Source organism: Aphelocoma coerulescens, chromosome 2 (assembly GCF_041296385.1).
Source record: "Aphelocoma coerulescens isolate FSJ_1873_10779 chromosome 2, UR_Acoe_1.0, whole genome shotgun sequence".
NCBI classification, from domain to species: domain Eukaryota; kingdom Metazoa; phylum Chordata; class Aves; order Passeriformes; family Corvidae; genus Aphelocoma; species Aphelocoma coerulescens.
The window spans coordinates 142,761,535-142,787,510 of record NC_091015.1 but is presented as its reverse complement, the minus strand read 5'-3'; the positions used below and the strand labels follow the sequence as shown (position 1 = coordinate 142,787,510).

At 40.5% G+C, this 25,976-nt stretch overlaps 1 long non-coding RNA gene across 6 annotated transcripts; it reads right to left on the bottom strand.

Moving 5' to 3' along the window:
• Positions 1-997: 997 nt before the first annotated feature.
• Positions 998-10,834, bottom strand: LOC138105302 (uncharacterized). Of its 6 annotated transcripts, none has more exons than XR_011148442.1 (7): positions 10,654-10,834; positions 10,502-10,561; positions 8,098-8,558; positions 6,349-6,436; positions 3,916-4,039; positions 2,974-3,228; positions 998-1,149 (listed from the first exon to the last, which is right to left on the bottom strand). It is a non-coding gene; the product is annotated as an uncharacterized lncRNA (long non-coding RNA). The 6 variants fall into 6 exon arrangements; XR_011148443.1 differs by lacking the exon at positions 998-1,149 and having other exon boundaries at positions 2,774-3,228; positions 8,098-8,175; positions 8,422-8,558; XR_011148440.1 differs by lacking the exon at positions 998-1,149 and having other exon boundaries at positions 2,774-3,228.
• Positions 10,835-25,976: the final 15,142 nt, after the last annotated feature.

Genomic DNA, 25,976 nt, shown 5'->3' with positions numbered 1-25,976 from the left:
GGATACAGCTTCATTTCAGTAGGGCAGTCTAAGCCAGGGCACAATAAATGTTTTATGCAATTTTTCTCCATTGTCTTTGTCTGGCAGTGCTATCCCAAACTAACAGCTTCACTTGCATTGTGCTTTCTCAGACAGGAGCCTGAAAGGCTTTTAGCTGTGCATGTTCTCAATTATTTTTATTTTTAGGCTTCTGTCCTCCAAAGCCTTATTTAAGACAATAGTGACATTAATTATAACAGGACTGCCTTACTTGCATGAGTGAGAACTACTCAAAGCTTTATCAGATTGTGTCCAAGATCCAAAGTAAAGAAGAGTGTGTAAGCCAAGAGTTTGTGGACTTTAACACTTTCCTCACTTTTAAGCAACTACATCACACCATAAATAATATAGACTAACAGGATAATTAAACAGCCTGAGTGTAGCAAGGGGGAATATTTCAATAACAAATATTGCTACCCATATACCTCAACAGAATGTGCTAAAGTAAACAAAATGATAGCATAATTATAGTCATTCCAGTTATGTTAATTAGGCTATATACACGCTTCATTGATAAGCAACTGTGGTGCAAAGAAGTGCTGTAAGCCTGATATTTCCTTGGTTAGCAGCTTTGTTGTGCATATGCTGCTGTTATGATCTTAGTTGCATTAATGCAGAGCAAAAAACCCCACAACCCAGACCTAAAAATAATAGTAATAATAATGCTATGTGTCAGGGCAGGCTTAGTGCAAGGTTCAAGCTGAACAGCCCAGTGTGATGTTTCTCCCACTCTGAATTCAAGTTCCCAGGGAAGATTGCCAGCAAGACTTCCCAAGACAACATCCCAATAAATGCAAGTACACAGCAAACATTGAGGCTAGTTTTGCTCCACAGAGGGAGCCCTTTACACCTGTGTTTTGCTGACTCTGTAGCTATAATTTCTCAACACTCTGCAAGGTGGTGTTTTGGATTGCAGCTGCTCAGAATTTAACATCACATCTTTTTTTTTACAGAAGTATTTTTGTGTGTATTGGGTTTTTTTTCCCCCTGAAGTGTAATTATTTCACAAAAACTGTTGTTGATTTCTTAAAATATTAACTTCTGTGTTAAAAAAAAATTAATGGGAAGAAATATGGCTTTCCTCATTTTTGATGATTTTTTATGGAGAGCCTAAAATTAAAAAAAAAAAAATTGAAAATTTTCAGAAACTTAACAGAGAATAAAAACAACTGCATTAAACAAAATTGAAAAGTAGGATCAACAATTTGGACAAAATGTTTTATAGCAGATAAAGGGTTCATTTCTTTAAAACAAAGAAATATTTAAGAATTTTCCTCTTGAAATACCCTAGGTTCTCTGTTTCAATCTTAAACATGACCTGTGACACTAAAAGTCATTCTTTCTTTCTTTTCTATTTATTCAATATTTCTAATTTTGAACACTTCTGATTGTTGAAAAACTTTCCCACCAACTTCGGTATTTTTACTGGTTTTCCTGTGTCATGAAACTTTTGCTACTGTTTTTTTGGCTGCTGCTGCTGTAGTTTAGGTACATCTCTGCTACTTGGTGAAAAGATCCCTGAACTAGCCCCATCCACAGTGTGCCTATATTATGGCATCCCCAATGTTGTCAACCATTTTGGCAACACAATACAGTGCTGGGCAATGGAGACACTCCTGGCTTGCTCGGAACTGGTCTCAGTCTTTCTCCTGCAGTGCCACTTTGCACTGTCCAGGCATAAATTTAGTGGAGAATTAGGCCCAAAATTAGAAATATCAGTGAAATAGATAAGATCAGTGCAGGATCGCATTAAAATACAAGCACTTCAATGAGGCTGGAGAAGTCAAAAGACTCATTTTGAGTTGCAGTTTGAGCAAACCAGGTTATATTTTTACCTACATCAGGCAGTTACTCTCCTGTCTCTATTCTACTGGTAGGAGTCATGACCTCTGGTCTTGGCCTCTCAACTGCTTTAGAGAGGATACTGCTTCTTGCCTCATTTCTAGTCTCACTTACCACCAACATTCAAAAACACATCTCAAACTTTTAAAAATTTATGAGACTTGTTAAAAAAAATCAAAAAACACATTAAAAAGTAATTATTAATGGTCCAGTATTATTTTCTTCAGCTGCTGATGTGGCTATTACATTTCAGAGTAATTGGTGTTTCATCATGGAACAGCAGCACCCCAAGTAAAGGTCTGGCTCACTCAGCTCTGATAGCCAGCTGTAGACTCAGTGTTGTACCGAAAAGTTTGTGGCACAGGAAACAAACATAACAAACTGTCCCCAAAGATAGTTAAAGCAATATTCAGAAACATTTGTCTTGCTGTTGCAAGAATTAAATAAAAAGTTACAAGCCTGAAATAAAACATACCTTTGAAATCTCTTTTTTTTTCTCCACCCCTGAAGATTTACACTGCTCTTAATGGCTTGAAATAATCAAGAATTAAAGTTTCCTGCCTAACTATTTGATATGAATACTCTATACGGATCACACCAAACTCCTATGTCAGTTTCTTTCACTTTGAAAAGTATTTTAAAAAAATTCTGATCTAAACAATACCTCCAGAAATAATGAAAGACCTTCTCCAAATTCTACAAATAGTGTCATTCAATCCTGCAAGACCTTCAGCTTCAGCTAAGATTTGCTGAATACAAAGAACAACGTTCAAGAGAAACTCAGTAATGCCTTTCCCTGACTGCAAGACTGGAACTTAAATGTGCATGTGGAATTTTTCACAATGTGCTGTGTTTGTGGTTTTAATTATCATCATAAGTGCCACAGTTAATCTGTAGTTCAACATGTGAAAATGTTTATAAAGTTTTTTACATGCTGGCTTAGTAACACATACAAACATTTAGGTTTAAAGGAACATTGCGGGTTGGGTCCTCACTGCTTATGAACCCTTACGTCAGCCATCTGGAGACCCTCCCCAGCTCTTTCACCACCTGTGACTTGGCCACCCAAGCTCTTTCTCCTTCTGACCTCACCTCCTCTAGCCAGCAACAGGAAGAAATCCTTCTCTGTCCAAACGCAGAGGAGAAGCAAAGGTGAGAGACTCAGAACAGAGGATTTCTATGGTGCTGAATCCACCAGAAATCAATGTATAAGGTGTAATTCTGAAATGACCATGCTCTCCATCAAGGGTTAAGGCTGGAGGTGGATTTTCCCCAGCACACAAACAGGACCTTGCTGGCAGGGGATCTTCCTCTTCTCATCTGCTTATTCCAGCATATGCATGATGCCTGGCAGAGGGGCAGAAAAAGCATGGCAGAGAAGGATGCAGAAGGATAAGAAAGGTCACCAAGAATAAGTACTTCTTCACCAACCCAACAGCCACACATTGCACTGCAGTGCCAAGCACCTGGTCACCATCCCATGGGAATGCTCAAATGCCACGTTCTTCACCACCAACCAAAGGATGCTGGCTCTGTCAGAGCATTCAGCTGTATGACTGGACATTTGAAAGCACAGATTATTACTTTATGAAGGGGTCACACTGAAGAAATACAAATTCAAATATTTTGAGTGACGGTGCTGCAATAGAGAGGATACTGAGGCACATCAGCAAGCTGTGCACTCAGAAGAGAGTGGGCTCCTATGGCTCCAAGAGCAATGCTGTGAGACTGTGACACCTCTGCACTTTTGCCACTGGGACTGCCCCACAGATTAACCTGCAGGACCAGATCTGACTTTCTCTCCTCTTCACCCGTCTTTTCAAGGAGGAAAACCCAGTTGCTCATCCTGAACCCAAGAGGTTCATTCCCTGTCTGATGCGGGGGAGACCATTGACCTCTACATAACTGCCCACAGACGAGAAACCAGAAATATTAATAAAGGATAAATCTTCATAGAGTCTGTCAGGCAGCTTTCAGCAAAGCTGCTGTGCTCAGAGCTTCTCACATTGTGCTCTTATGAGGAAAAACACTTACTGACTTTCACCTTTTTTCTCAAACACTTCTTTCCTGCTGACAACAGACATGGTAGAATTACGAAAGGACTTGAATCATTTGTGATGCACGCTGCCAGTGGTCTTCTAGATAAACTGAAAATAAACTGTAAAGAAAAATTGTTACAGAAAAGAGCATAAAGTAATACAGCTAAAGAACGCAATAAATGGAGTGGCAGCTTTTTCTTTTAGCAAGGAGTTGTAAATAGCTTTGGAACAATCAGCTACTTGTCCATGGTCAATTCAACTTTAGCACAGACTTTAAAGGTAAAGAAGTACATTTCTTGACCACACAACAGGCTTGATGAAATCCTTATTCTTTCTTCTTAAAATTCTGTGCAAACCATGTGAGAAGTATGCTGTGTATAGGATAGCCGGTAGTAAACTGTGACACGCCAATAGAACTTGAAAAGCAGCCTCAGAATCCAGAAGGCCAAAATGCTGCCTTCTGTTTGATCACAAAGGCATTACCAAACTGCTTAATATCTCCATGTCCATTCCAGCAACTCTCTAATGCTCAAACCACACATGACACTTTAAAACGAGATTGTTCCCACTCAAAGGAGTTTTCCTAAAACACAATTCATGCAGACCCAGCAAAACCAAACCGCTTCCCTGAGTATCACTGTTGGGGTTTTAGGAGCTCTCCTGGGTTTTTTTTCTGTTAAAGGAATTTTCCCCATACATGTTGCTAGGGAGACAAATTGCTGGGTACTTAAACAAAAGACCTAGCCACTAAAGTGGGGTGCATCTGGCTACTCTTTTGCTTCACCTGGCTGTGTGGGCAGTTGGTCCCCAGGGTTTGGACAGAGAGGGAGGCTGCTTTCTTTGGCTGCTTTTCCTTCTGCCAGAGAAACCCTGGGATCCCAAAGCCCGCCTTCCCTGCCCCGCTGGGAGCCCGGCCGTGGCCGCCCTGCCCCCGCCGTTGCTTTGAGCCTTCGCTACGCTGTAGCCCTGCTCACCCTGCCCGCCCAGACCTCCGGGGGGTTCCCACCGCGGCTCCGCAGTTCGGCTACACCTCGTCTGCCACCTGGGATTTGTGCTCGTCCCTGCTGCTCCAGCCTGCCATTCCAGCCTGCTGTTCCCGAGGGTCCGGCTGGACACCGGGATCAGCTGCCCAGGGGTTTGTGAAGCCTTTGTCCCATCCCTTCCCGGGATCCCAGGGCACCAGTGCCGCGTGCTCCCCGAGCTCGCTCCGGAGCGCCCCCTGCAGCCGCGGGGGAACCATCGCACCTGCCCTGCTCACCGGGAGCCGCCAGCGCCCCTGCCGGCTGCGAGCGGAACTGCACCCGAGGGGAAAGGGCCTGACAGCCGAGAAGGCTGGGACTGGGTTTGTGATTGTTTGCTGTTACTGCCATAGTTATTGTTGCTTTGACTGGTTATACACATACAGATATATAATAGCAAAGAACTGTTATTCCTATTTCCCGTATCTTTGCCTGAAAGCCCCCCTTGATTTCAAAATTATAATAACTCGGAGGGAAGGGGGGTTGCATCTGCCATTCCAAGGGAGGCTCCTGCCTTCCTTAGCAGACACCTGTCTTTCAAACCAAGACAATCACAAACCCTCCTAATAGCATTGATGTGATGAGAAAGGCAACATAAATCTAAATATTCATGGAAATTTGTAGAGGGCACAGTTTAAACCGCTGTGAAGAAGCTTATTCTGTATATGCATCAAATCAATACTAGTCTTCAGTGTGTGAAAACAGGAACATCTTCACTCAAACCCAAACTACATAACACATCAAATTCATTCTGCTTCCTGATAAGTCATATATTTTCAGATCTGTCTCTCATAATATTTTAGAAGTGCTCTTTGGTGAACATGCAGTAAATAAGGATTGTACACTACTGTGCAGGTGCATGTATGTGTTCAAAGCAACGCTATATTAGTTCCAGGAAAAGATTTGACTCTTATGCATCCCTCCTGATTCCTTCATGGTTGATATGGACATAGCAATGCTATTTCTTGGAACAGTTTATTCTAAGCTCCTCTTTCATTGCAGCCAACAGGCTATTTATTGAATAATTCACTGTAACAACAACGACAATCTTCTTATGAGCCTATTATGAGTCTAAGGTGATCCTGCACACACCTTTTTCATGTATTTTTTTTGCTAATAGGTAGATAAATGCAATCATAATCCAACAAAGATTAATGTTATTTTTACCACAGAAGACAATCCTTTTATTCAGCAGTTTCACTCAGACTAAGACAAGCAATACATAGAAACTAATGAGGGTGGCACAATGCAAAGACTGACAAAAAAACCCATGGGGAATTTTCTGGGACATTTTAAAGCCTCTAGATGCTCACAGTCATCTGCCAGCAGTTATCACCCCACAGCAGAGATGGCAGAAGTGTGTGCCAGTGAACACCCCCAAGCACTACTCTCAGACACAGCACAGTTACCTTTGCTGACCAACTGCAGGAACGGTGGCCCTGAGGCTCAGGCACGTGTTCCCTCCCACTGCACCACAGCAGCCCTGGCAGAAAAGAACTGACATGGGAGAACATGGGGGATTTTTAAATCAGCACAGCAGCCTTCTGCTCATGTTGACCAGCACATATTCATCATTGCATCCACGGGACAGAAGCAGCTGAAGGAACAGAAACTCAGCAAGGGGGCAGGTAAAGGTAATTACTTTCTGGGCTTCCCAGCAAGATTCAGCAGAAGACCTGTATGATAATCCTTGGAGACATTTAATACAATGTGACTGTTTGTTTTCTTTGGGACCCCAGATATTATGTGGCTCTAAGGAGGACTACAATGACTATGTATAGAGCTGAGAGAATTATTCACATCCTGATGTGGCTGGCAAACACTCAGCCATTCTGGCCTTCCCTTCCAAATGAGTACAAGTGTGGGATGTTTCACCTATTAAAGCTATGGCAACAGCTTCTGTGATATGCACAGGTCTGGCTGCAGCATTTAGTCTAGACATGCCATCATCAGGGATCTCACATTATTTCTTCCTTAGCACTTTCTATGTCAGACAATTGCTTGGAATATAACTATATCTTATAAAGAATTTCCCAGTAGGTAAATTTGCTCAGCCACTGGAGGTACTGAAGGAGAGAAAATGAGAGGATGTAGCTCATCCTGACAAAGTGTCATCCTGACACTTTCAAAACAAATAGCACATTGTTGCAAATGTGTTGGGGAACAACAGAGTGAGTGATTCATGTTGAGTCATTTCTTGTTGCCTCTTTAGGCGAGGAAGGCAAAGTGTTTTCTTGTTTGCTGAGCCTAGCTAGATTAAACAGGTCAGTTATGGCAGCACCATCTTGTGGTTCCCAGTTAATACAGCCTGACCCAGGGCAGCCATTAGCTGACAATTTCTATTTGTACACTAGAAGTTACAATACCATTTAACTGGTGTTCTTTCCAATTTGTTAGATTTCAGATCTTGTTCAAAATAAATCAATCTGGAGTATGCAAACTCTGTAAAATCAGGAGGCATTGGTTCAAGACAGAGTGAAATATGGAGAATCTAATTTTTGGTCATAAATCCAAATGTCTTCTAAGAAGGTTTGGTTTATTGTCTGCTGTGCAACTGTTACAGGGAATTTTACTCTGAGTAAGGAGAAATTAAAGGATATTAGTGCTATCAGAAGAAACAGGGTGAGAATAGATGGCAAACTTCAAAATGGACTGACAAAGACCTGGATTTCCTCTACTTTTGAGCAGAGATGGGGACAAAACATGATCAGTACCATTACAGTTAAAAAGTCCTGACTGTGTGAAGGGCCTTTGCCCTTGCAAGTATTTATATTATTTCTGATGTTCAATTAACACAAGTTTTCGCCAGCCACTTCCAGATAGATTTAACTTTCAGACCACAAACAAATACTTATTATAAAAGTAAACCTCTAACTGCATGCTGCAGAAAAAGCAGAAAAATGTTTCTGCTATCAAAGCTCATGTAAGAATTCTTCATGGGCAAGCTTACAAGGAGTATACCATCTCTTGAAACAACCTGAAACAGATGCTGAACTACTTGAGGCTTAGTTCCTTGAGGCAATTTTTGTACTGTAAAGTAGCACAACCAGATGTCGCTACCTGGAAGGCCTTCAACATCCATTGTACTTAACATAATGTGAAGATGACCAAACATTATTCAGAGCTGAAGAGTAAATGCAGCAGAAAACATAACTCACCATTAGTTCAGCATGGTCTTCTCTGCAGAATCAGTAATGTTTGGAAGCTGACCATTAAAACATGTGTGACTGATACGGCTGAAAAGTAAAGCGTGGCTCCATAATGCTCCATAATCAGAAAGGAAAATACTGGAGCAGAAGACTTCACTGGGAAAAGTGTTAAGCCTAAGTGCTGGAGAACTGTGAGCTCCAAAGTTATTCCTCCTGCACTGATACTATAGTGTCATTGTCCAATAACATTTTCACTCCCTTCTAAGAAGAGGATGCAAGATCCTCCATCATGTTCCAAAAAGGGCATATCTATGCATACAGCTTTCACAGTACCTTTTGGGTTTTTCTCAGTTGCATTTTCCAATAATTGAGGTGAAAGAGGGTCTTTTCACTCCAATCCTGCTCAGAGTCTGATGAAACTTCACAACAACATGCTTCTTTCACAGATCAAACTTCAGTATTTAAAGGAACTGCAGAAAAATGAGATTTCCTGTGAAAAATTCTCCTCTTGGAATTTCATCTCCAATCTAATTCTTATTTCAAGTAATAGCAAATCATGGGGAAAAATAGCTTCATTGTACAAATCACTGACTTGAAATTATTCCAAAAGCAGCCCTAGATGCTCTTCTATCGTCTTGATACAAATCAGAGAAAAAATGGAAGAGGCACAAAAAAATTTTTCGATATTCTAAAATCTTATTAAAGAAAATAGACAGTCCATTTATTTCTCTCCTTGCTGATTGAAGTTCAGGGGTTATCTATATTCATATACCACCTATTCAAATTTATTTTATTTTAATTTAAAGAAAAATTGAAAAGCATTCACTTTTTTCTAAGCTAACCACATCAGGAGAGTTCGTCAGACTTTCCAAGAAGTATCTGCTTTGCAAAACCCGAGCACAATTCAAGATTGCAGGACCTCAGAAGAAACCTACAGATAATGAGTTGCCTATTGTAAGGACACCAAGGTTATTTTGTTTGTCAGAACAGTGGCTTGAAGTATAACCTAATTCCCACATAAAACAGTAGAGTGTGTGGCATTGTACCCCCTGCAAGTCACAGCAAGTCTCCGCATTGGTCATTTCCTCAGAACTTATTTTTTCTAAACTGTAAAAAATGCTCCCAAATCAAACCCATGCCAAAGGCTCAGAACTGACATGCAGTAATACATACAGCAGAAATCAGGGTTAATATTAGAGGAGCATATACCACCTTAACTGTAGCAGTGTTTAATAAATGACACTTCTAAAATACGGCAACTGAATTCTACCGGTGCTATTAGTAAGCTGTCTCCTGTACTGAAGGAATGAACAAGGACAATATTGTTACTTATAATTCAGAGCTAGCTTGTATGAAAAAGACATGTGGCATCAGGAAAATGTAATTAATTTGGTGGTGTAAGCCTTCATAAATTATCAAGTATTCCCAATAGCAGTCCTGCAAAACTTACAGAGAACATGAGCTGCCTTTAAATTACTTAGTTTGCTTGCTACCAGAATTCTTTTAAGGTGGTTAGATACTGACACAGTATTAAAAATGCTCAAACTATTGCAATGGCTGACATATTGAGCCACCTTTAATTAAGACCATAATGTTCCTTTGGGCCATACCTAAGACAGTAATCTGTGTCCAGAGGCTGTCACTCTCTTCTCTAATGGACTACAGCACACAAAAATTAATTATAGGGGAAAGGTTGCTGCTCCAACTGGGACTGGAGATTCAAAGGCAAACGTTTTGCTGTTGATCAAAATGAGTAGCTCCTTTTGCAACAGCTAATACAGTTTCTGTCACACAGCACTTAACCCTCTCTTCCAGCATTAATATGAGCAAATTTGTTGCCCAAGGGGAAATTTTTACATTTTTATGTATTCATTATTTTTTTCATTATGATGCCATCACAATTTCGCCTGTCCAAAAATCAGGAACAAAACTTGATTTGAAAAATTCAAAAGGAAACATCAGATCACCGAGCCACAAGATTCTTGTAAGCCTATGTCAATAGAAATGGACTACAGCTAAACAAAGATTTCAAAATATTTTTAACTCTTAGTTGTTTAAATTTTTAAACATATTAATTTAGAACTTGATAATGCTTTGTGTTTGTTTTCAGCAAATATTCAATGGTAAATCATTTTATAGGAGGGGTTGCTTGTAGACACAGTAGATTTTAAGCAAACAATATAATGTATTAGTTAAAAGAGAATTTCAAATCATGGATAGTACCACCCATTGCCCAAGACTGTTAACTTTTCGAGTCTCTGAACCAGAGAAAGGAAAGCTGCAGGAAACAGAAAGAAAAACATTCCCTGACAGAGATACCTTCATGGTAAACTCCAGTTACTTGTGTTTATCAAAGAATCCTCTTCTGTTGTGAGCCAACCACAAAGATTTAATAACTCACCATCAAACTCACCAAAATATTCTGCTGGGTTAAAACACATCTGCGCAGTGTTGACACTGTGTTTGTTCCTGCCTACAAGAGGAATGAGGGAGAGGGAAATGTGAGTTATTGCAAATATTTAAGCTGAAGCAAGGGGTTAGGGATGGAGGAGAAAAAGGCATAACCTAAGTAGTAAGCTTGAAGACAAATTGCTGGCTAAAAGGAGGAGACAGCAATGATTGTCTTGACACAGGATAGCCCATGCAATTTTTCAACAGATGATCATCAAAATTCAGAGCAGCAACTGCCAGAACATATCTGCAGGCCCCCTCCTCCAGCCTCAGGATACAGGCAGCTCCCATGAACCTCAGGGGAAATCTTTCAAGCACCAGTGTACCGTATTTCAGTAACACCTGAGATGATTAAATGAACAATGAAACTCAGCTGTAAATTTGCAGCAAGGTTGTAGTCTGCAATCTGAATAGTATTAAGAGGAATGAAATAAAAATGAAATCAATGCTCATAGGATAATGTAAATCAGATGCAAATAAGCTTCCATTTTATTTGTCTTTTCTTTGTTTCTTTCTAATAGAGGCATATTTAGCTCACAAAGTGTTCAACATTTATTTTAAAACCCAGTGACTCTATTATTTCGGAGATTTCTTGGGGGATAGGAACAGAGTAAGTTCCCATTCCCCTGAATAAAATGAACCCATATCTTTGCCTGTGAATAAGTTCAAAATGCAAGTCAGAATCAAATATATGAATATGACATGACAAAAATACAATTCTTATTGCCAAAAAATTACAGGCATTTGTCTCTCAGGGCCTTCTTCACAAAAGCAATGCCAGCGTGGGCAGCATGGTAGCACGCTGTAACACCCTTTTTTATCAGCTCTTTGCCTGTTATTTCCACCTCACACAAACACAGATGTGTCATATATGTATCAGTGATACATGCGCCATGGATCCTCATTTTGCCTGATCAAAGTGCCTGAAAAAGTATCCTAATCATTATCCTTTAAAAAGCAATCTAAACATGCAGAGTGTGTCTCTAGGATCTTAAGGGTGCAGGTTTCAGGTTTGGCACTGCCATCAAACTATGGTATGGATTTAGTCAGATTCCTCAATGTCAATAAACCAGCTTCCCACTCTGCTGTATGGAAATATTCCACAGTTCATTTTTTTTCTGAGCTGCAGTTTAATTTGCCTCTCTAACATAAGCCCAGCCCTTATGAAAGCTACCTATTCATCAACCCCGATATCGGACTTGTAACCCTGAAGATAATGGTTAGCAAAAAAATCAAAGATCAAAATACCTACAGAATTTCCTAATGTCTCTGTAGTAACATGTAAGTACTTCAGTCCTAATAAAACTGTTTTGAAGTTAGCACTCATTCTTCAACCTGCTCCAGGCCAGCCTGACACAAACCACTGTCAGTTGCCAGAAGCCAGCTGGAAAGTGTTGATGAGAGTTTGTTTTTTTGGTAGATCTACTGCTACAGCAGAGGCAATCTTTCTCATATTTCCTTAATTTCCAAAATTAACCCCTCCTTTGATTGACCTTAAAGCAATAATCAACTGCTGAAGAAATCATCATTCAGCAAGATTGCTCTACATTTCTGTTCATGTTTTCAATGTCTGAGCAACATACAAGACTACATAGCCAGTCCTTCAAGTCCGTCATAGCTCCTGGCTCATGGCATAGGCAGACATGACTGTGGAGCAAACACTGCACCTCTGTCTCAAAAATTCACTTTTTAATCCCAGTTTTAAAACTTTCTTGGTAAGGTGTAATCTGTTCTAGGACAAACACAAAAGCAGGTCCTTGGTCTACATGGTAGTTTTTTTACATTCAAATAGCCTGAGCAGTTTGAGGTCAACACAAGTACTTTAAGAATGCCCTGAAAACCCTCTCATGGAGCTTGTCAGATCAATATCAATAACCAGCAGGAAAGATGTTTGAAATGAGAAAATTGGAAGCAAATCTGTTATGATACTGCTTTAGTCTTTGAAGCAAAGTGTACAGCCAAGCTGGAAGCCAGGAGAGAGAATAGGAATTTCAAAGTTCAAAGGAACTTCTCTTCCTTTTCACTACCACTCTTTGCTCAGCTACGTGTTTCTGCCAGAACAGATTGTTCTGATATCTTGAAATATACAATGGCATCATCATATTCAGAACTGGTGTCTGTCAACTGTACACACCAATAAGTACCAAAATAAACCAAAAATCTCAGAGAAGATAGGCTGTCAGAAAAAATAATCCCAGACACAAAAAATACTTCCAGACTTCTCTGTATCAAATGTTTTGGGATTTGTATCTTCACCTATTATACCCAGTTGAGGAAATAAGGTAATGAATGGAAAAGACCACCAGTCTATTTCATTAATGTCCCAGGTGTATGAATACACTTTAAAATTGCTTTCCTTCTAGAGCCAAATAGCTGAAAATCCTACTTTGGTTAATCTTTGCCTAAAGGATTGCTCAAAGTCATCCTTTTTGATTAGCCCCCACTATGGGAGAATAGCAAGGTGAAGTGTGAGGAGAGATACTGGGAAAGAGCATGTGCAACAGCAGCCCAGGTAGCTGGCATCAGCAGGGAGGCATTCCTGCTGCCCAGCCCTTGGGGAGACTGCACGGCTGAAGAGCTTTGGTCAGGAGCAGAAACAGATCAGCTCGGGCCAGCCCCTACAGGACTGCCAGGAACACTGGAGCAGCAAACAGGCAGCTCCTCCTGCTGGGTTATTCCCCGTGCAGAACTGCTTTTCTTTGTGCCACAGGTACATCCTACTTTTCCAAAACCTTTGAATCACCTGATCCTCTCTCTTTTTCACAGTCTTGAATTCTTCCTCCAGACTTTTTCACTTTTATTGAGTTATTCAAAGAGCATGGATAAAAGGGCCCTTTCAAAACTCAGATGGTTGCTGTGAGATTTAATGCAGGCAGAGAGTTTGGGCTGCTCTAGATAGTGAAGTTAGAGTGAAAGAGGGATCTACCACCCATTATCACTAACGTCCTATTTCTTTGTCATTATCACTTAATTATCTTGTCTTGTTTATTTAAACAACAAGGCAATTAAGAGGCATTGTCAATGGAACAGAACCCTGGCACAGGCGAATGGTCTCTGCTGTGAGATAAATGCCAAGATATTTAACAGGCAGCAGCATAACAGGAGAGAAATTGTTTCCAAAGCACTGGGCAGTGATTGCTGCAAAATGTGTGCCATTGCTACTGCAGGATACCTTACAGTCCTCCTAATAGTCATTAATTGTCTACTGCAGGGAAGTCCCTTGGTACTTTCTCCAGATATGGCTATACCTTGTGAATATACCTAAAATACTCTGCTGGAGTCTGGCATTACCAAAAGAATGCTGTAAATACCAAACACCACTAACCAGAAAAAACTCAGAAAATAACAACTGGAAGTATCAGTGACTTATAAGAAGTAGCTAAATATAATTTTATTAGGAGATTTCTTATGGGACCCACGGGATGGAGTAAAGGCATTGTTCTATCTCATCAGACCAACAATTCATCTAATCCAGTGGCTGTTCTCTGACATCACCAAACAGCAAATTGTTCAAGGTGCATGATATCTTTGCACCAGGTAATGATAGAAGAATATACCTGTAGGAGAACTTTCTGCCCAAGATGTAGAACTAGCGGTATTTTCCATCCTGAAGTAGCAAGAATGATTTGTCATTTCGTTGTTTATTCTAATGTAGTCCTGCTAACCACTTGAACAGCTTAATGTGTTTTGAATGCTTTTCATTTTGTCTAGATGCGCATCAAATCAGAGTGGAAATTTGCACCTAGCAGATGTGAAAGGAGAACCAACCACCTTTGATAAGCACAGAATGCTTATGGGAGAGGAGCTGGTGGGAGTGAAGACACTTTGCATGGGCTGGTGGGAAGGAAAGGAGTAGCTCTGAGGTTTGAGGAACTTTGGAAGAGAAGCAGTTGGGAGCAGGTGAGATGAGCATCCCATGGGGAGCATTTCAGATACACACACTGAAGCCTACCTTCCACCCTTGCACCAGCCTCACTGTCGGCTTTGTTGATGGAAAGGTGGTCTTTGCAGGAAATGGTTTTCACTAGTCTAGTGGAAAAATGCATATCTGTGGCAATGATTGACAAGAATGACCTGAAAATTTCTTTTCCAGTTGTTCTTAAGGGTAAAAAATTAATGTTTCGGGTTTATGTTCATTTCTGTATGACCATTTAATACAACGGAAATAATAGCAGACTACTCTGTGGGTTAGTGCTTTAAAAATGAATGTATTTATTTATTGATATTTTGAAGTGCTTACTTTTTCCTTGTTGCTCTCCAGGGCCAAAGGTCCATCTCTGGCAGAAACAGAGTACTTAGGAGTACAGTTTTGAGCCTAGAAAATACAATTGCAGAAATGGTGTACACTTTGGGATAGAAACAGAGAGTAAGAAATGGAATGGAGGGATGGAAGGAACTGGGACCTACCCAGCTACCCAAAGAAGCATAGTTTGTTCTTTAATACTATTTTGATATTCTACCAGTAGTTTTATATTTTCTTCTTTTTTCATCACCTTTTCTCAGTGATTCCAAATACTGGAGAAATACTGGTGCTGATGTTGCATAGATTATTATGACAAATGCCACCACCACTTCTTCCTGCTCTCTCAGATGAGCGAGCTCCATTGCTTGATTATCTAAAGATCATGTCCGACTCCAATTAGCATTACTTATTAAATCAAGTTTGACTCAGAAAAATAATTAAATGTTTAAATTAAGTTATTCTACTTTGTCACACACTTGGGTCTGCTGGCAAGTATATGGAAAAGTTTTTAATATTGAAAATGAGATGAAAGATGTTCTAAATTTATCTCCCCAACATTTCCATTAAGCATAATAATGGATGTTTGACAGTAACACATTGTTGTTGAGCCAGTGAGAATCATTTCTGAAATGAAGTGATCAGACACCTTTGAAAGTAGTCTCACAGAAACCTGGAATCATTCAGGGTGGAATAGATAAATTTTCATTCACCTGGGAGCTGTATTTTAGCTGCCTTATGGCTCAAATAAAAATGAACAATTTTCAAATGAATATAAAAATCATGCTTAAAAGACTTCAAATGCAAAGTATATACGTATTTTCCAGCATCCGTATATGGATTAATATGTACCATCTGGGTTACATCTGGTGATATTAAAGTGTTGTCTCATGAGCAGAATAGGTGTGAAAACCATGAAGCAAAGCTGAGCAGTTCTGGCACTTATTGCAAAGGAGACAACATTCATATGTAACTCCAAAAGTACACTGCCTTGTCCCTTCACTGCTGCTGCTTTTAAATCTCTGTCTCCCTGCTTTTGTCCCATATTTTTCCCTTTATTTTCATTTTATTTTTCCTAAGGATGTCCAACAGCATCCATGATGCAGGCTGCCATTTCCTCTAGGTCCTGGGTTCAGCTTTTGCAGCAGGCCTTCAGTCAGGGCTGCAGTCACGCTGTAAGTGAAATCCACGGGTCTTCCATTCTCCATGGTGTTCCCACAATGACCCTCATCCTCTTCTCACCATTCTCTGAAAAATCTGCTCAGAAAAGCATACACCTTTCATTCCTCTGGTTGTCTTCAGCTTCTCAGTAAACATTTCCAGTGGCTTGACTTTCTGTATTCCATCCTTTTCTTTAAAGACTGTTACCAATATGGACCTTTCCTCACCTTCACCTCCCTCTCTTTTGCCTCAAATTATCATCTTCCCCAAACCATATGTGTAGCTGCTTCATTTCTTTCCCTGGTCTATCTGGACCCTTAATCACAAGGGCTCTGAGGGTTCCCAAAGAGCAGTTGTCTGGCAATTTTGGTTGTCTCCTAAAGCACAAAGCACCCCAAAATTCTCTGGCCCCTCATAATGCCAAGAAATCTCCAGGTACTTTGTGAAAGGCTGTACTATGAACTCAGCACACGTTCTATAATCTCAAAATGAAAACTGAAGACAAAATAAAACAAATCTTCATTACTGATTGTAAGAGTAATCTACAAATGACCTTGGATAAGACAGTCCACAGTGTAGAAAGTGCAAGATGGAAACATGGAAAGATGAAAGGATTATCACTACAGACCTCAGATCCTGAGGGATGGTGGACTACCTCTCAGAAGTTAGTTCTGCAGTTGAAAGAGAAAAAAATTTATCATCCTTACACATAGCTATTTTTTGTTTTCAGAGGGAGTCAGATGAGGTGTAATTTGCTAACATTGCTCTTCCCATGAGGCAAAGGAGTGGTTTAGATGACCTTTCCTGCTTCTTTTCAGAACTATTTTCTTTGCTTCTGTGGGCTACACAATCACCCTGTAAGAATGGCCTTTTGCCATGTGCTACAGACCAATCCACCCAGTTCAAGAACCTGCACATTTCAGAAGAAATGTATGTAAAAGCTCTATATACAAATAAAATCTCAGCCACTCTGTATTGAGCAAAGTGCAGAAGATGACCAACTTCCGATTTACCATGTGTGAAATTAAAGTACTTCAGCACAAGTCCTCATACAAGCAGGGGAGAACAGCACACAATTACTCACCTGAAGAGATTAATCTCTTTCTGCACATAAACAAAAAAGTGTATCTGTTCCTCTGGCTTTTCATACAGGGTATATTCATCTGTAGGATCTGCTCTCACCAATGGATCTTCAGGTTCCACACTCAAGAATTCAACATGTCAAAAATGTGCCTAGAAATGTGGAGAGAAAGCCTCATTTATCTCTGACTCACCAGACATTAAATTATAGAAAAGTCCAGCATGTGTCTCTCCCTTTGCAATGCATGTAGCAGGCCCTGGGCTTTCCTAACATGCTGAAGCTTTTGGGAGATCCTGTTTGCTTTCTTTAGGTCCTCTCCTAAAAAACACTTAGAGAGGGAAACTGCTTTTAACAGTTCAAGATATTATTCCCTTTAACTTATTTGATTAAGCAAATGGACACTTTTTAACCTTCAGAAGTAGATTTTCAGACTGGCATCAACTGCCTTGAATTATGTCAAAAGGTAGGCAACTCTGAAGGTTTCTCTGCAAAAAGCATTATATAAAGACACAGTGGCAGCCCAAATTACTTCCCAACGCACCTAAAGGAATCAGATAGAAAGAAGAACATTTTCACTGCATTTTAAGTGCAAGAAACTGAGGCTTGCAATTGAACAAAGAGACTCATCATTGTTATGGACCAAGGACTGGCCCCAGTGCCTTTGCTGTTGTTCTCAGCCCAGAGCTGGCATCTTCTTTTCACACAAGACAAGTTGTCTTGAGTTTGGGCTCATTACAGCAGAGAGGGATGAAATGAAAGGTGTTTCTTTCACTTGGATGAACTATGGTACAGGTGGAAAAGTTACAATATTTTTTATTTTACTTTTAAATGAAGCGTTAAAAAATCTGCCAGGCAGAATATTTTTTCAGCTTTCTTTCCTAACCCTAGAGTGGCTGTAAAACCTCAGCAGTTAAAAATGTTTTCTCTGGCTCCAAGTCTAATGCATCCATAAAAATTACATTTTAAATAAAGAAAACATGTTTTGTTCCAGCTACAGAGTGGCTCACAACATTACGTATTTTCTAAAAATGCATTTAATTCTCATTTAAAAAATCCTTCAATACACAGTGACTGAATAATTTGTTGAAAACCCTATATATGTTCTAATCTTCAATTTATCAACCTTAAACCAGCATTTTGGGATCTGGTAGAAGAAAAGCCTTAGATTAAAAACCTTTCATATTTTCCCCTGACCACATTTAGTTCATGGCCTCTCTGGGGGTTTCTGGGGCTGGATTTTGTGTTCTGTGAGAAGCAGAGCTCCCCTTGTTTTTATGTCAAGTCCAGATATTTTTCAGACAGCCTGAAGAGGTTTGAGACCTCAGGACTAAGAGAAATGTCACCAAACAATTCTACCTCTTTGACTAAAACTGTGATTGTCCTTCTCTGAGCAGAAGAGAGGGTCTCATGAGATGTGTGGCTCTTTCAGAAAGGATCCATCCTAAGAAACAACTGCATGATTTCCATTGTTCCTTCCAAGCTCCAGTAAAGGCTCCCTCTTCAATCTTGAGCAAGTCACTTAACCATTTTCATTTCATTTCCTTCTTTGCAGAATGGGAAAACTAATTTTTACTGGCCTTAAGGCATATCGTGAAGAGAGATCAATTCTCATGCTTTCAGCAGGCAGCATTTTGCAAATGCCTGTTTTAATGGAGCTGCTCTGAGTGAGGACAGGGGAGGTGAATAGATGCTCAGATTGCCCATGAGGACAGGTTGTCAGGGTTTGCAGTGCACACAGCCTGTGCCCTCTCTCCCTGCTGGTCCCTGAGCTTTACTGTGTCCCACTGGAGGCAAGGGACAAAGATGAAATTCGGGGTTAGAGGGGAAGAGCTCCCTCCAAGAATGGATATGACTGTATAAAGCTGTTTTCTGCGTTGTTCTCCATTCCTAACTCTTCTATGAGCCTCCAAAACATATTCCCTGAGAGATTACATACAGTATGGATTATTTTTCCCTTGTTCTCCCTCCTTGTTCTTGCCAACATGTTCTGCAAAATTCTCCCACAAAACATCAGAGGCAGCTTGGGTCTTGCCTATCACTCACAATTATGTATGACGAGGTAACTGTCACCCACTCTTCATTCCTCAGATAAAATAAATCCCAACCAGCACAGGCTGTGCTACATATCAGGTTCATGTGGGGCTTTGAAACAAAAATTTGGGAAGGGAGTGATGAGAAGAGTCACTCAAAAGAGTACAAGAAATCATCTGGATGTCTTTAGGTTCAACCAGCCCCTTCCCACTGAAGCTGACTGGGAGTACTTTGTCTCCGTGGAGTACAGGTTCCAGCCCCAACTTATCTTCCTGACTCACGGCATAAGTCAGTGAGAGCAGTGGGATAAAAACTGCTGCTTCACAAGAGGTAGCTCTGTCACTAGCTCCTGTGAGCTCAGAGCACAGCAAAACTGTGCCCAGGCAGCCTCTTCCTCTCCACGACCAAGACACAGGGCACACAGGGCCTGCAGTGCCCTTCTTTCAAAGGTAGACTTGCTGCCCACATCCCACAGAGCTCAGCCAGTTCCCTGCTGTTGGAGCTCTTCTGGGACTCCTGGAGATGGTCTGCATTTGTATGCAAAACTTCTTAATAAGCCTTTTTAAATATTGAAAATAAAAAGCTGCGAGCAAGAGCAAGTGGACTGGAGTCAACTACAATTGGAATACAGTGAAAGGTATACATCTTCTTTATTTTTTTACATAAAGTGATTTTAATTTAATGCCTGGAAGAGTCTGCTGTTGTCTTCTAAGATTCTCAGTTCTGCTTAGTATGAAGTGTTATAAACATGTTTAAGCAGAATCTGTTCATGTTGGAAGTCTAAGGCAATAAAAATATTTTTACAGGTTTGCTAAAATAATGCCATGGTCAGCTCTGTCTCTTGCTAAAGAGCACTGATCTTAGGGCTGGCCATAAAAGCCACAGTCTCTTTAGCAGAGAGGAGCCAGAATACTTATTTCTCCTCTGAACAAAGGACTGTCACATTCTCTCTAAAATAATGAGCATTGTTTATTCATATATAAATAATTTTAGTTAAGTGCTGAATGAAGCCATCACAAGCACTGTCTACTAGTCAAAGACCAGGGAGATAGTTCTCAGTTACCACAGAGCTGTTTTGTTAGATTCCTGATTGCTGCGTCCTAACCAGAAGCAGCACTTTGTCACCTTTGTGCTAGAGGTGACTGCGAAAGCTGAAGGAGTAAAAGACCAGGGTGGTTTTGTGAACTGTGTACAGGGGACCCTGCATTTGCTGCTTCACCTGACTGGTTGTTTATGAGATCTCAGCAATACCCCCACTGCCATGGGGCAGGGTGTCTGTGACGTGAACACAACCAACGGCAGTACCAAATGTTGCCACTGAGAATTAATTGTCTTTTGTTACATCAGTTTAATGAACTGTTTTTCGGGGACATCTGGCTTCCCTGCCTGAGGGTGGGGGAAAAGGTGGACTACCAAGAAGGCAGGAAAATGCTGCTCTTCAGCACATTTTGTCTCCAAATATTCCTACAGTTATTGCTTGCTGATATGGCCCTGCTCTCCTGCATGATTGATCCACGCTGCTACGTTTTCTCTTCCAAACACCTCCATGCACAATCTCCTCCCACGTTCCTCACATTTACACTAAATTACACTGCAGAGTCCACTCAAGCTTTTCCATTGGTTTTCATGGTCTCTGCTAAGCTCTTTTCTCCTCCAAAAAGACCTCACTACAGCACACAGGAAGAACAGGGACTGACCAGGGCAGAATGATTCTTGCCACCATTTCCTGCATTAGCACAGAGGATCAATGTCTCTCTAGGAGAAGTGGGACCTTATTTTTACTAAATGGCCTGTGAAAGCATTTCCATTAAAGATGGTTTGGTGTATTATAACTAAGTGGATGGAACAGAGTGAGCATTTATTTTCCCAGGAAAGTTTGGATCACACCACACATCTGGTTTTCATTGAAATCCTCAACTTTAGCAAAAAAAAAAAGAGTCCAGCTGAGTTAATAAAGACTCAAGGAAGGCAGGTGGTTGACCTGATTGCAAGAGAGTTGAAACAGGATCAAAACATGAGCATCCTCCAAAGTTTTGGTTCAGATCATTCCTGGAAAGCATTTTAGCATCCAGTTTGTAGGCCTGAATGAGTAAGAGGATTGCTTATAAGTGCTGAGTGCACAAATAATCATATTTTTTCTCTGAAATGTTTTTGTTTTCTTTCCTTTCTTTGTAAATCTTACTATCAGGTGGGTCAGCCTGACCATTGCACGTCTGAAAAAATACATGAGCCATTTGCAGTGGGTAACACTACCACACTCAGCTTTGTAGCAGCCATGCCAGATAGACCGACTGCTACTTGTTCAGAGGCACAGGACATCCAACTTAGCTGTCAGTGCTTGGGAAGAGTTTCGAGAAGGATGAATAATGCTAGGATTCAAGCCTGGCTGAAAGCTTTGTTCTGAAAGCAGTCACAATATGGAGCACCTGCTGCTGCAGCTTCAGGAAATAAGTGATGAATAAAGAATTTTTCCCTCAGTCTGTTAGTGCTCACCACTGTCCCCAGTGATGCGAGATCCCAGGACAACAAAGTCCTTCCATTTCTAACAAGGTTAAACCTCCTTTGTAATGTGGGAGATGTGTCCTGCATAGCAGGCACAGTAGGCCCTCTGGCAGTTTGTCCTGGTTATCACAATAAATCTGGAAAAAATTTATCGAGGAAACAGAGATTCTGCCATAGGAAAAAATATTGTGACTAACAGGGACTGCTGAACATTTTTCTCAGACACCAGGTGCTTTGAAATGGTGTTTCGCACTTTCTAATGGTAGACTTATGTCTTGGCACTGTGCTTATGTGAGAAATAATGTAAAGAGGTGCCCTGTTTATATACGGGCATATGTGCCTCCTTTGCTGGCTGTACTGGGCTGTTAGCCTGGCCCTGACACTGTGGGACAGGACCAAGTAGTACCTTTTTGTGATTGGTACCATCAAACTGATATTTCAGTTAATATTTTTTTTTCACATCAGCTAAGGATTCAATGAAAGACTCAAAGAGAGAACTAAGGCCCCTTGATCCTCAGTCCCTGTTCTAATAAAGTAGTGATTAATGTTACAGTTCATTATTACTTTCAATTTCAACTCCCATATGAAGCTAGAGGAGCTGCAGTACTAGCCAGAATCTTATTTTCTGTCTGTCAGTTAAGCAAATGAAGTCCCAAGACAGTTTGACTCACCTTCATATATAAAAGAAAATTCTTTATTCCAACACACCTGTGTCTTTCTTAAAATGTGTCTTTATTCTGAAAAGCGACTGTTAAAAATTCTCATCCTTTCACTCAATTGATCTATTCCCTGTCTGTATATTTGTCCAATGTATTTAGTACTCAAATTAATTTTTACAACGTTTTTTTCTTTCACTTCTTAGTGTTGACAAAGGTATGAGAAAAAAGCCAAAAGAGCTGTTAAATATTTTTCATTTCCAGGACCAAAATGCTGCCTCCTCAACTATTACTTTGCAAACTCAGAGGAAAATTTATTTGCAAAGGTTTAATTGTGAGTAGAATTTGATGTAATGAAGCTTTAATGGCAAAGCTGCATGAGCCAGAAAATGCACAGCTTGACTTTCAGATCCCAAGCTGAGTCTGCAAGTGGAGATGCTTCTAAACTGAGAAAATGTCATTCAAGTCACTCAGGCACAATAAACGTGAATCCCTTACCACCTTTTTTATAGTAAAGAACAGGCTCATATGAACACTAATGGAGGGCTAAGACACTGATGGCTACTTCTGCATAACCAGGGTAGTATTTAACAACAAGACTCAAAGAAGCATTGTGTAAAAACTGTCAAGCTCAATACACACAAATGGCCAAATGTGTTTTCTTCAGAGCAGAACAACTGTGGTGCACCAAAAATGCCCTATTTTTCCAGCTCTACCAGTTTTTCTAAAGAAAAATGACTCCCTAGAAATCTTCCCCTGGGTTGTCATGGCTGCAGTGACATTTCCACTTTTGCTCAAGAACTCATCCGGAGAGGCAAGTTCTAAGAAAGCCTCAGGGAGTGATGGCCATAAAAATCTCTGATTTCCTATGAAGGATAGTGAAATGTGCCAACCAACCAGGAGTTCAATCTGGGTGACTGTTCTAGGTGAAAATAATAAGTACAGTTCATTGGAGAAAATGACAAAAAAGAAATTTTATCAGCTAAAAGTGCTCAACAACCTTTCCCATTCCTCATTCACTTTACCAGTGTGGTCTGAATATTATTTTTGTAGAAAATTTGTATTTACAGTCTGATTACTCAGTTTTCCTGCCTTAGGTTCTTCCTCCAGGCAAAACCAGCCCAAATAAAGTAGCTGACAAAGTCCTTGCTTACATAGGCAAGTACTGAGTATCTTGAGTCTCTTGGCCCCTGGGAATGCTTCCAGGCAAAGCCAAGCTGGTTAAACAGCCATCTGAAGTGCTGGAGATGGAAGGTATGAAGGTAAGGGCAGACTTTGATAACTGGGTGCCTCTAATTGTTGGGAGAAACATTTTGTTCTGCAATTATTTGTTGTTTACTGCTGTTACATTGTTGACAAGGACTGAGTTCTGGCTGCAGGTTTGTAATTTCTTGTGTGCTGTGAGTCAAATCATAGAAGAGTTTGGGTTGGCAGGGACCTGGACATTTTCGACCAGTTCATGTTGCTCAGAGCTGCATACAGCCTGGCCTTGAATGTTTCCAGGGGTGGAGCATCTACCACCCCTTTCGGCAGCCTGTTATAGTGTTTCATCACTCATCACAAAGGATTAATCCCTCTCATCTTCCTTATATCTACTCTGAGTCTACCCTCTTTTAGTTTTAAACCAATACCCCTTGTCCAATCTCAACAGGCCCTACTAAAAAGTCTGTCCTCACCTTTCTCATAAGCCCCAAATAGGTACTGAAAGGCTGCAGTAAGGCCTCCCTGGAGCTTTCTCTTCCTCAGACTGAACAGCCCCTACTCTCTCAGCCTGTCCTCACAGGAGAGGCGCTCCATCCCTCTGATCATTGCTCTCCTCTGGATCGCTTCAATAGGTCCATGTCCTCTACTGAGGACTCCAGAGCTGGGTGCAGCACTCCAGCTGGAGTCTCATGAAAGCAGAGCAGAGGGGCAGAATCACCTCCTTGACTTGCTGGCCACGCTGCTTTAGATGTAGCCTGGCATAAAGTTGGCTTTTCTGGGCTGTGAGCACACATCGCTGGCTCAAGTCCAGAATGAATATCAAAGTGCACTTCATACAGGTGCTTTCTAATGCCATATTTTTAAACAAGCACATTAAATAAAAGGAATTAAAGGCCAGCTCTGAATCTTGTTAAATTTATTTTCATCTTGCAAATTGATGAAGATATCTTCAAAACTGTCCCACAGTAGCTCAATTCAGCTGTAGTCAGTTATAACTTGCCCTATTTTTGCATAATTAATTTCCCCTAATATTTTGATTTTTTTGGCTAAACATACCAGTGTTACTGTATTTCTGACATATTTACTTGTTTCAAAAACTATATATAGTTCCTGGCTGGTTTATCAGTCATTTCAACAGAACAAGAGATACCCCTGTATCTTCAAAGAGCTGCATGAGGTTTTAGCACTAATCTCTCATTAAATTCAATGATACTCAGGCTGAAAGCATGAATAGTTCCCTCTCTTTACTGCCCTCTTACCTACAGCGAAAAGACAGGCAAGCCTGTGATCATTCTTTTCTTCAGGTGCCCCATGTTAACCTGAAACTCAGTAAATACTGTTTTTATAACCCTGTCTTTTCGAACGCTAGTTCATGCAGCACAATGCTCTTTGTTCAGCTTCCATGTACATTGAGAGAAGTACTCTGATGGGTTTGTTCACAGTCTCTACACGGTTGTCAGTCATTCAGTGGTGATCTGTTATATATGCTATGAGTAGTGCCTAACAGACACTTTATATGGATGCAAGTAACTAGCACTATTTAAGTGGAGCCTCAAATTTCTCAGCATTTTCTAAATGGCCACACTTTATTTAAGAGAATTCCAATTTATCAATATTGTATAATAAGGAAAGAATATCTATTAGCATGAAAATAGTTTCTCCATGAGGAGTTTGTTTGGTTTGTTTTAGGGTTTTTTTATTCCTTATATAGAAAGGGATCCCAGAGCAGTAATTATCAATCTTCACCTGACAGAAAAACTACATGCACCTTTAGGCTTTTTTTACTGCCCTTTTAACCCAAGGTCTTCCCTTTCCAATGATGCTTTTACACCCACCTAGGAGAGGAAGGGAGGGGTCCCATTTTTCCTTGTGTTGTGCTACTGAACGAGCGGACACAGAGGCTCAGAGGGATGAGCTCTTGCTCAGAGCAGCCTGTTAGGCCCCTCTAAGAAAAGATAAGCAGTGACTTTGCCAGCTGTTGTTGGAAGCAGCTCTGACCTATGCTTCTCCCAGCCTGCTTACCCAAGACTATAGGGAATAAAACCTGAGCTCTGTGTGTCACCTACTTGCCTTGTGTGCCCAAAGAACATCTCAAAGTGAAGGGCAGTCTCATCTAATCAAGCGGTTTCCCTCTTTCTCTCCCCTTTTCAAAAAGCAGAAACATTATTCTGTTCGTGGCTGTATTTAAAATCTGTTTTTCTAATTTTGTGGCCAAACTATAAAAGAGTGAATGACACTCTGTGAATTAGAGCTGAATTATGCTAGTGCAAAAGTACAGGTGAAGCCTCTGGTTTTCTGTGAAAACTGAGAAGGAAACCCAGAACAGGAACACAGAAGGCAGGTTCTCATCCTAAATCCAAAATACAGCACTCTACCAGCTACTGTGAAGAAAATTCACTCTATCCCAGCCAAAACCAGACAACAACCATTTCTAAAACATAGAGAGGTGATGCTATTCCCAGCAATTAAATATTTCATCACTGGAAACCTTAATAAGAATGTGCTAATTTCAGTTCAGAGTAGATGCTCAAAGGCAATAAATTACAATTCTCTATCCCACTCA